General features: G+C 42.4%; 1 pseudogene; it reads left to right on the plus strand.

The window, feature by feature from the left end:
* Window positions 1-1290: 1290 nt before the first annotated feature.
* Window positions 1291-12140, plus strand: LOC119523316 (annotated as a pseudogene).
* The last annotated feature ends 321 nt before the right edge of the window (window positions 12141-12461 follow it).

The following is a 12461-nucleotide window of genomic DNA, read 5'->3' on the forward strand; positions in this document are numbered from 1 at the left end:
TAAAATAGAAATCATTTGGGAGAATTAAAATAGTTTTTAGGCTGTTTTAGAACCTTAACAATGTCAACTATGTATCTATATCTATTCATTCATCTATATAGCTTATTTATTCATTTTCATACATAAACCATTATGCTTAATATAACAAAGGTATTATGTAGGAATATGAGGGTTATGAAGATGAATAACCTCCTTCCATATTCTTTGTTTTTATGTAGTCTGGTCTTTTATTCAATAATTACTAGATCTATTTTGGAAGGAAGTTCTTGAAATATGGGATGCCCAATAGCTGGTGATGGTAATTCTTTGTGCTCTTTCTCCAAATAAAGAAATACACTGGTGCCTGGGACAGCTCTATGGGTTCCTCTGGACAGGTCCGATCAATCAATCCATTATTACTGATTAGCTGCTCTGTGCAAGGCCCTTGCTAAGTGTAGTACAGGGGATGGATGAATCAAACTCCATTATAATTCTAAAAGATGCTAAGATCCAGTTGGAGACAGACAGGTAGTAGAGGGGAGAAGCACAATTCCAACCAGTTAGTAAAGACAGTTTGAATGAAACAAAGGGATGTAGACAGGGTCTTAAAAGCTGAGTAGTAGATTGATAAGTACAGAGGAGCTGGCATGGCACTCTAATGAGAGCACATAGCTGCCAGAACCAGAGCTCCCCCCTGGGCTTGGTGGCTAACACAGTAATAACTGGACCACACTGTGTTTCTATGGACACCTGCTCCTCTTTGTAATGGGTCAGCAAACATCTCCGTAAAGGGCCAGAAAGTCTGTATTTCTGGCTTTGCAGGCCTTGGGGTCTCTATTTCAACTACTCAATTCTGCTACCGCAGGGAAAGCAGCCCAGATAATATGTAAATGATTAAATGTGGCTGTGTTCCAATAAAACTTTATTTACAGGCCCCAGAGTGAGAAGCTTCAGGGTTCTGTCCTCCCACAGAAGCTTTGAACAACTAGGAAGAACTGGCAGAAACATCTTTTTCAAAGCGCCAGAGAAACAGTTTAAGAGATTAAGTAGCAGGGCAAGTGCCGAATCAAGAAAAAGGCAACTTAAAAGCAACAGGATCTCGGGGCCCCCTGGGTGACCCCTCCACCATCCACTCATTGGCTCAATGAGGAGCCAGCCTGTGCTCCAAGTGCAAGTCCCTGGTCCCAGTTCCAGAGGGAGCAGAGTAACCCTCGTACACATACTGGGAGCATATATGTCTGGCCCAACCTGTCAGTGGTGGCCTGAAGGACATACCATCCCAGAACTTGCCCTGTGTATAGAAGGTGGCTCATGGAGCTCTCCTATAGAACCGCATGGGAGAGCACACAGGTCTCGGCTACCTGGGGCAAGGGACTGCTGGCTGAAAGACGTATGGTGCAGTGCCCGGGACTGTGAGGAAACTGTTTTCCTAGGGAAGCGGGGACATTTGTATCCTTGTAAAAGGGGGGAATTCCTAGGGGTAAGAGCAGCATGCCCAAGACAAGAAAAATGGTAGAAAAGGTCAGGGAGGCCACTACACTTTGGCCTGGGGTTTTTCTCCATTGTATGGATAAGCACTGAAAGAGGGCACCAGCACAGGTCAATTTGCAAAGACTGGGAAAGGCTTTTCTTTTCTCTTTTTTTTTTTTCAGGTTAGCTCCTGGCATTCAAGGAAAGCTTTCTCATAAAGTTATCTAGATACAAGCTTAAGAAACAGATGCTTCAGAGTCTAAATTCCAGTGATAACACATTAAAATATCAAAATGTCCAGGTTTCAACAAAAGATCACAAAACACACAAAGAAACAGGAAGTGATGGCCCAGATAAAGGAGAAATTAAAACATTAGAAACAATTAATGAGAATGATCAAAATTAGGGTACTCCAGACTATTTTTTAATAAAATGGTCAAAGAGCTAAAGGAAAACATTGGCAAAGAACTAAAGGACATCAGGAAAACAATAGATGAACACAAACAGAATATCTAAGGAGAGATGGGAATTATGAAAAGGAACCAAACAGAGCTGAAGACCACAGTAACAGTAATTTAAAATTTCCTTGAGGGGTTCAAGAGCAGATTAGAGGTGGCAGAAGAATCAGTGACCTTGAAGATAAGACAAATGAAATCATCCAGTCTGAGGAGCAGAAAGGGAAAAGAATGAAGAAAAGTGAACAGAACCTAAGGAACCTGTGGGACACCATCAAGCATACCAATATTGTGAGAATCCCAGAAGGAGAAAGAGAGAGAGAAAGGGGCAGAGAGAATATTCAAAGAAATAATGGCTGAAAACTTCCAAATTTTAACAAAAGATAGGAATATACCCTCCCAAGACACTCAAAGAATTCCAAATGGGATAAACCCAAATATACTTCCAATGCAGCATATTTCCATCAAACTTTCAAATGCCAAAATGAATTCAAATGCCAGAATTCTGAAAGCTGCAAGATACAGACAATGTATCATGTACAAGGGAGCCTCAATAAGATTAAGTGCCGATTTCTCATTGAAAACCATGGAGACAAGGAGGCAGTGGGATGACATATTTAAAGTGCTGAAAGCAAAAAAAAAATTGCCAACCAAGAATTCTATATCTGGAAAAACTGTCTTTCAAAAATGAGGGAGAGATTAGGACATCCCCAGATATATAAAAGCTGAGGGAATTTGTCACATTAGACTGGCCCTACAAGAAATGAAAAGGGAGTTCTACAGGTTGAAAGGAAAGGACACTAGACAATTGACCAAAGAAATAAAGATCTCCAGTAAAGATAATGACATGGGTAAATATAAATACCAATAATATTATATTTTTGATTTGTAACTCCACTTTTTATTCCCAATGGGATCTAAAAGGCAAATGCATAAAATGTAATGATAATTCAAAGGTTTTGGACTCAATTTATAAATATGTAATTTATGACAAGAGCTACATAAAGGCAAGGGGCAGAGGAGTATAGGAACATAGTTTATGTATGCTATTAAAGTTAAGTTGGTATTAAAGCAGGTAAGACTGTTTTAGATTTAGGATGTTAACTTTAAGCCCCAGGGAAACCACAAAGAAAATATAAGAGAATATGCAAACTCATAGAGACAGTAGGCAGAGTGCAGGTTACCAGGGGTTGGGGGAAGGGATGATGGGAAGTAAAAGCAGAATGAGTATAGGGTTTCTGTTTGGGGTAAAGGGAAAGTTCTAGTAACAGATGGTGGTGAGGGTATCCCAGCATTGTGCATGTGAGTAATCCCACTGAATGATAAGCTTGGGAGGGGTTGGGATGAGAAGATTTATGTTGTATACATATTTCTACAATTAAAGAAAAAGGAGAAACTAATCTTGGATGGAATCCAGTGGAGCAGGGAAGGCTCACTATTGGGACATAAAGAAATATAATACAGAATGTAAGCTAAATTTCTTGAACCTTATAACTGCACTTAAGGTGACTACGCAAGTGAATATCCTTGCTCACCGGAAATGTGCATGGAAGTACCATGTTCAAGGAGTATGATGTGGGCCATCTGCTCTCAAATGTCCAGAAAATAGACAGATGATGGATGGATAGATAAATGTACAGATAGAATGATGCAGCAAAGGTGGCAAAATGTTAAAATTGGTGGATACGGGTATCTGGGTTTGGGATGGGGGTATGTTGGAGTTCTCTGTGTGAGGTTTGTATTATCTTTGAAACTGTCCTGCTAGTTTGAAATTTTCTTTTTTTTTTAAAAAAAGGAAAAAATTTATTTACAAAAAGAGGTGGCAGGCCAGATTTGGCCTATGTACTGTCATTTGCTGACCACTGCTCTATACTACAAATCCAATGTTTAATTGCCCCCTTTTTCTTTGTATTCAATGATGGTAAAGCAGCCACTTTCTAAAGGAAAACTTAACTAAGAAATGAAAACAAACTATACCACATAAATCAGCTTAGAAGAAGAATGTTAGAAAGCAAATCATGGCAAACAGAAGCCATTGATGGGCTTGTCTCTAGTTCATGTGTCCCTTTTCTTGGTTGTAACTCCATCTTAAAAAGTCTGGTTTTCAGCTTATTTACAAGGATGTAATGGCCTGCTACATTTCAGGTTCAGTGAATGGGGAGAAGTTATTTGAATTGTGCACGTTCTGTCTGACTCTCATCTTTTGGGGATGACTAGGCTGGGGTGGGATGTTCCTCAGAGTCACCAAATTGCATCTCTGCAGCATACATGATTATAAACATGCGGTGAATTCTTATTAATTCCCAACAAGAGTAAAAGAGGCAGTTCCTCAGAAGTCATGATCCATATTATGCACAGTGACAAAGCCGATTCTTTTATGCAGTGCATAAATAAGATATTATTAATGAATATGTAGGTAGAATTATATTAGCAAGAATATAATGTCTTTAAATTTAGCATCCCATTTCCCACACAACAGCTTGAATTCATCAATCTCTATGGGATACAAGGTACAATGATAATTTATGATTCCTAAGCCCTTTGGTAGATAATAGCTCTCTCACACACAGGAGATAGAAACCACACCAGTAATATTAACAGAGGGAATTTAATATAAATAATGTTCCTAGGTATTAGAAAACTAAAAAGGCAAAAAGAAAACATTAAGATACCATGGAGTTAGCAACCGCAGGCAACACTATTACCACTATGGCTAGGGAAAAACAAGAGAAGATGCTGGCATTATTAAAAGTTAGAAGATTGAAGGAGGGGGCCCACAGAGGGAGAACTCAAGCCTCTGCAGAGGCAGCAGTGCTTGGCTAATGCTGGTGTCCCTGAGCTCAAAGAAGGGGTCCATATGGTCGGGTCCCAGAATTTTGCCAGTGAGTAATATCTAAGGGTGCACTGTGGGGCTGATTCTGAGAGTGTCAGCAAAATTGCAAACTGGAATCAACTGTTGGTACTTGAGTGAAATGCCATTTCTAGAGTGAAGAAGCATTGCTAGGGTGATACTGACAGAAAGAAAAGCAAAGAGGAAGGCGAAAATCCCTTCCTCCTCCTCCAGGCTTGCAATCTTCCTCAAGCACCCCCTATAGGCAGAACCTAAGGGAAAGAACTCTATGGTTTGTAGAGTCCAAGCTCCAGCATCACACATCAGGGTGTAGAAGGATGGGTTTGAAGCTAAGTGTCAAGAGCTAAACAAATGACACGCCATTTAAGAGCTTGCTTCTGAAAAGTTGCACGTAAATTAAATTTTATTAAATAGAATAAAATTTTCAAACTTTCCGAATAATTTCAAGAGCTGCTTTAGCTACATTTGGGAGGGGGGATGGGCAGGAAAAGCTGCAGATAATTGATTACCGGACATTTTAAGTTCTTGTATCTCTCCTTTCTTCAGACCAGGGGTTGGCAAACTTTCTCTGTAAAGAGCCAGATGGTATATATTTTTAGCTTTGTGGGCCATATGGTCACTGTCACACTACTCAACTATGCCATAACTATTCACTCTGTAGCTGTCACAGCTACTCAAGTCTGCTATTGTGTGAAAGCAGCCATAAACAATACATATGAATGTGTCTGTAAAGGAATAAAACTTTATTTACAAAAACAAGTGGCAGGTGGAATTTGGCCCACGGGCTGCAGTTTGCCAAACCTTTCTCTAGAGCAGTGATTCTCAACCCTGGATGCACGTTTAGATTAATCCTGGAAAGCTTTAAAAATACTGATGCCCAATTGAACTTCCAGAGATTGTAATTCAAATGGTTTGAAATGGGGCCTGGGCACTAGGATGCTTTAAAGGCTCCATATGTGATTTTGAAGGTGCAGCCAGAGATGAGAATCACTTAGAGTCCCACCAATCCCTTAATCAAGTGATCAATGATCAATAACTCTTAAAAGTCTTATGGTGGAGGAACTAAGATGGCGACTAGCTGAGACAGGGCAGAAAAAATGCCTCCATGAAAAACTAGCTAAAAACCAGAAAGCGACCTAGAATACCAGTTACAGCAATGCACCAACTGGATGAGGGCTCCTAGCTCCAGAGGGGCCGTATACTTGGTGAAACCGGGAGTCGGCATTCTGAAACGAGTGAGTAAGCTGGCTGGAAGACCTGCAGCCGCACGGCGGGCTGGGGAAGCCAGGGTTCAGCGTATGGAGACCAGCTGGCTGTTTAAAAAAAAAAAAAAAAAAGGAGCGGCTCCAGTAGTAATTGTGGGAACCACGCAGAAAAACACAGCAAGAAGGGGCTGGGCTGGCCTCTTGCTGTCTGGCTGGGAAGATAGCCCGCAGCAGATACCCTTGGGTTCGGGGGAACGGAGGGGAGAGCTGGAAGCAGAAAGAAACCCCGCGGCAAGCAGCTAGCCCCCGGAGGGCTAGATAAACCCCTGCCCGGGGCCGTGCCCACAGCCCAAAGCCCCGCCAGTTGTCCCGGAGCTGGGAAGGAGGAACGGTGCGAGGAGGAGGGGGCTGAGACGCCCCGCTCGGCCATTTTTGCTTCGGGCTGGGAGTGCGCCGCCGCACGGGCCTGGCGGCCCGGGGCTTCCCTTGTGGGACGGCGTGCACTGATGACGTAGCACGGCCTTCCCTTGGCTGAGCTACTGGAGGAGCGCGGCTGGGAGGGGGGATCCGCTCGGAGAACCCAGGGACGCTACGCCAAGTCCGGTGGTTTATGGATCAGCGAGAGGCTGGGGCTGAACTGAAATGAAGGCTTAGACTTGTGCGGCGGCCTTGAATCTCCGGGATCCTGGGGGATTTGAACATTAGAACTGCCCTTCCTCCCTGGCTACCCGTACACACGCCCCACATTCAGGGCGGACAGCTCCAGCAACACACCCAAACTGAGTTCTCCAACTGAACCCACAAGAACCATTTCCCCACACAAAGCGGAAAAAAGGTTGAGAACTGACTCGAGGGATATAGGTGACTCACAGATGCCATCTGCTGGTTAGTTAGAGAAAGTGTACGTCACCAAACTGCGCTCCTGAAAAATTAGATCGATATCCCTTTTTCTTTACAACTTGAAAGAGCCCTATCAAGCAAAACAAATGCCAAGAGGCCAAAAACAACAGAAAATCTTAATGCATATGATAAAACCAGAAGATATGGAGAATCCAACTCCAAACACACAAACCAAAATATCGGAAGATACAGTATACCTCGCAAAGTTAATCAAAGATCTACAATCGAGGAACGAAAACATGGCAAAGGATTTAAAGGACATCAAGAAGACCATGGCCCAGGATATAAGCTACATAAAGAAGACCCTAGAAGAGCATAAAGAAGACATAGCAAGAGTAAATAAAAAATTAGAAGATCTTATGGAAATAAAAGAAACTGTTGGCCAAATTAAAAAGACTCTGGATATTCACAATACAAGACTAGAGGAAGCCGAACAACATTTCAGTGTCCTAGAAGCCCACAGAACAGAAAATGAAAGAACAAAAGAAAGAATGGAGGAAAAAAATCAAAAAAATCAAAATGGATCTCAGGGATATGATAGATAAAATAAAACGTCCAAACTTAAGACTCATTGGTATCCCAGAAGGGGAAGAGAAGGGTAAAGGTCTAGAAAGAGTATTCAAAGAAATTGTTGGGGAAAACTTCCCAAACCTTCTACACAATATAAATACACAAAGCATAAATGCCCAGCGAACTCCAAATAGAATAAATCCAAATAAACCCACACCGAGACATATTCTGATCAGACTCTCAAATACTGAAGAGAAGGAGCAAGTTCTGAAAGCAGCAAGAGAAAAGCAGTTCACCACATACAAAGGAAACAACATAAGATTAAGTAGTGACTACTCAGCAGCAACCATGGAGGCGAGAAGGCAGTGGCATGACATATTTAAAACTCTGAGAGAGAAAAATTTCCAACCAAGAATACTTTATCCAGCAAAACTCTCCTTCAAATTTGAGGGAGAGCTTAAATTTTTCACAAACAAATGCTGAGAGACTTTGCCGATGAAAGACCTGCCCTACTTCAGATTCTGAGGGGAGCCCTGCTGGAGGAGAGACAGGGAAAGGAGAAAGAGATATAGAGAATTTTAACAGACATATATAGTACCTTACATCCCAAATCACCAGGACACTCACTTTTCTCTAGTGATCACAGATCTTTCTCGAGAAGGGACCATAAGCTGGGTCATAAAACAAGCCTCAAGAAATTAAAAAAAAAAAAAAAAACACTGAATATACTCAAAGCACATTCTCTTACCACAATGGAATACAAATAGAAGTCAATAATTTTTGAACTGTAATTCCACTAGTTATTTCCTACATGATATAAAATACACAAACTCTAAGGACAAATCAGTGGTTTTGAACTCAATGTAAAATATGTAATTTTAGACAACTATATAAAGGTGGGGGAATGGAGGAGTATAGGAACATAGTTTATGTGTCCTATTGAAGTGAAGGTGGTATCAAAGAAAAATAAGATTGTTATGGATTTAAGAGGTTAATTTTAAGCCCCACAGTAAACACAAAGAAATTATCAGAGAACATAACCATAGAGATGAAAAGTAGAGTTTGGGTTAAGAGAAATGGGGGAAGGGGCAATGGGGAGTTAAGAAATGTGTAGGGTTGCTGTTTGAGGTGAAGGGAAATTTCTAGTAATGGATGGTGGGAAAGAGCATTACAACATTCTAAACGTGATTAATCCCACTAATGAAAGGCTAGGGAGGGAGTGGAATGGGAAGATTTAGGCTGTATATATGTTTCCACAACTGAAAAAAAAAAAAAGTCAGTCTAACTAGATGACAATTGAATACTAAGGATGAACTTGGATGGGACAGGAGGATAGAGGACAGGTGGCTCAAAGGGACACAGTTGAGACATAAGGAAAAGGAAATATAGAATGTAAGCTTTTTATCATTGTTGAATCTATTGTACTTCTTAGCTGCGCTTAATGGGATTGCATGAAAGAATGTTCTTGTTCATGGGAAGTGTATACATGAATTATAGTGAATGCTCAAGGATGTGTGCAGCTAACTCTCATATGTTCAGACGACAGAGCAATAGATGATGGATGATAGGGAGGGAGGGAAAGAAATAGCAATGTGACAGCAAGTTAAAGTTGGTGGATTGAGCTACCGGGGGAGGGGGGGGTCAGGGTATGATGGAATTCTGTGTATGGGGCTAGTATTGTTTTTGCAACTGTTCATATAACTTTGAATTTATTTCAAAATTAAAAAAAAAAAGTCTTATGGTGATTCACTATTTGAAAGAAGCCACTATGTGATATTTTATGACAGCTCTTTAGAAACTGAGAAAAATCATTTCTTCATTTATCCTTCATAAGTTTAGATTTTCATATATCAAATTTTAAGAAGTTGAATAAGTGTACACGAATAAATAAGGCCATTATGCATCTATTGGTCTGGGATAGTATGTTCTATAAAGAGACACATTCATTTTGTGCATCCAGCATCTAGTATATGCCTGACATAAAGTTATGATCAATAACTATCTGTTGAAGAAATAAACAAGAGAATGAAGAAAGGAAGGAATGAATCGCCAAAGAAATCTTAACCATCATACAACTGAGATTATACCAAAGCATTACTATAAAGTCAGCATGCCTAATTTATTGTGGATATAATAGCCTTTTTTTCTATAAAATGATTAATTTCTCTCAGGATACTGGTAAAAGCAAGTTATATGAAACCCTTAAGTCAGGGCAAGATCCAATGCTCATTTCATTTCCTTAGGCCTCACTTGGAAAATTCTCACTATTCTTATTTAGTCACAGATGTAAAGTTCTCAAAAACTCAACAGTGTTTTGAATGCTCCTATAGTTTCCATGACAACCATGTTTATGGTATTACCAGTGTTATCTGAAAGGGCAAGGGGGGAGGTATAAATACTAAAGACGGTAATGTTGTTTCCCTTCATCTTCTTGGATTGCTTCAGGCACTGAAACCAATGGCTTGGGTATAATGGGGAACAGCAGTTATCCTTGCAGTGGGGCTTACACCTGGATTTCATTTCTGAGAAGTCAAGCTCTGCCAAAGCTTTTTAATCCAAGGCTTCCCCACTGCTTTATACTGAATGTCTTAATTGCCAACAAACTCCCCTCTTCTAGAAACACTCAGCTATTTAGTCCTACCTTTGAATAACAATATTTTAAGATATTTTTAATTAGTTGTGATTTTAAAACTGAAGAGTGGAAAGAAACCATGCAATTTCCTATTGTATTTTCCCCATTAACGTGATTGGGAATTATCAGACCACAGCACAGCTACCAAATAACATTGCAGTTTCTCTGAATATTGGATATTTTACACACATGCACGTCTGCACAGTTATGTAAGGACTACTAATACCTAGAGACTTTTTCATTCCCCTGTGGGATCTCCAGACCCCCAGTCTCTAAACTAGTTCTGACATTATTTGGGAAGATCAAAGATGTGTAAGACATCACCCCAGCTGCTCACCTACTTACTGGTTCTCAGTCTTGGTTAACATTGGAAACAGCTGGGGGTGAGGGGTGGGGGTGAGGGGTGGGGGTGGGGGGCTGAACTATCACTGATGGCCTGGACCACCCCCAGATTATTTAATTGGTCTTGGAGGGCCTCTTATAAGCGCCCCAGATAATTCTAATGTGTATACAAGGTTGAGAACCTTTACTTGATGTTCTGTTCGGATAACCTGGCTTTCCAATCCAAACCCTTTTGCTTCCCACCCACCCATTTCACAGGTCTTTCTAGGACTGGTGCCTTACCTTGTCGAAAGACAGAGACCTTACCTTTGAGTGGTCTTGTGGCTGAGGTGACTTGCTTGCTGGTCAATTCACGCCATCTGCCTACACTTTGAGTTTGAGCTATTTGTGGAGTCTTTGCTGGTCCTATTTTCTGTCAAAATAGCCTCCGGGCCCCGCCTGGTGCACCTTTCCTCTCCTCCCTAGCTCCAGCCAGAGAGCCTCGCGCTCGGCCCTCATCCCCGCACCCGTGCCGCGCCTCCTCCTACCTCAAGGTGTCAGTGGGGATGGCTCTTGCTTGTCCGCGCCTCTCCAGCAGTTGCTGTTCCGCTGCAATGTCGCCTCCTCAGCCGCCTGCTTCTCGGCCTCGTCACTCGGCCTGGGCCCGAGCCTTGCCTACTGCCAGCGTCGGAAGGGCTGGACCTCAGCAAGATGGCTCCGTGCTGGTTCTCAGCGACCACTTCGCCTTGATCCTGGAGAAGGTGCACGAGCAGGAGACGCACAACTATGCGCTTGAGTGGGGCCACATTCGCAGCTTCGAACTTCGTCAAGCTCTTCCGGAGCGAGCTGCGCGCGCAGCTGGAGGAGGCGCTCTGGGCGCATGCGCATGTCCTGCAGCGCGAGGGCCGGCAGAGGAGTTACAGTGCTGCGGGTGGGAAGGTGTGGAGCGCTCCCTAAAGGCGCAGCAGTGCGACATGGGCAGCGCCCTGCTGACCCATCTGGACCTGGAGAAGAAGGTGGCTTCACTGCTGGACAAGCTGGCCTTCGTGCGCCAAGTGCACGACGAGGAGGTGGCCAAGCTGCTGGCCACTCTGCAGGCGTGGCCATTGAGTGAGATCCGCGCCCCTTAGAAGTCTTTGGACGCTAAGAACCTGCAGTCAGCCAGGGAATGGTAGAAGTCCAAGTTCACCAACCTGAACAAGCAGGCGGCGCACAGTACTAGGCCATCCGGGCCCGCCGCGAGGAGATCCATGGATACTCCATGAATCCACGAGGCTGTGCAGGACCGACGAGTCCTTGGAGAGGCAGATCCTGGCGCTGAAGGAGCGGCACAGTGCTGAGATGGCCGACTACCAGGATAGCATTGGGCAGCTAGAGAATAATTTGAGAACACCAAGAGTGAGATGGGGCACCATCTTTGAGAATACCAGGACTTGCACAGTGTCAAAATAACTCTTGACATTGAAACAGTAGTTTACAGGAAACTGCTGGAAGGTGAAGAGACACATGCAGCACCAGTGGATTAAGCATTTCAGGCCTGAATCCACTTCCCAATCCAGACTGCTCCCAACTAGAATCCTCAGTTCTACAAACTCCCAAGGCTCATCCACTTGGCCGTTGCTTAAGAAAGAGGAGGAGGAGAAGGAGGAGGAAGCTAAGAAAGCTCTAAAAATATCTCCCAGATAGAGAAAAATTTTGAAGAAATATTGGAGGAGACAGTAATATCTACTAAGAAAACTGAGAAATCAAATGTAGAAGAAAGCACCATTTCAAGCCAAAAAATACAATTCTGTTGCTTAAAGAAAGTTAATACTTAAAGAAGGAATGATACGCATTTGACTTGTGAAGCAGTCTATTCCTGAACCAAAACATCTATCACCACTATAAAATGTCTTCAAGGCTTCCGTCTCATATTTAGTATTGAATACTTTCTCTAATAAGAGAACCACCCATTATATTGGAGCAAACTGCTGTCTTGGAGAAATCACGGAGGATTTATCTGAGAATACAGCCTTCTCAGCTAAAGCTCAGGCTTCACAGCCACAGATGGTTCACGTGCAAAGGAAGTACAAACTAAGGTGCTAAATCTGTGATCATTGTCATCTGCTGTGAATTGAAATTAAAACCTATTTCACTCA

Source organism: Choloepus didactylus, chromosome X (assembly GCF_015220235.1).
Source record: "Choloepus didactylus isolate mChoDid1 chromosome X, mChoDid1.pri, whole genome shotgun sequence".
Lineage (NCBI taxonomy): Eukaryota > Metazoa > Chordata > Mammalia > Pilosa > Megalonychidae > Choloepus > Choloepus didactylus.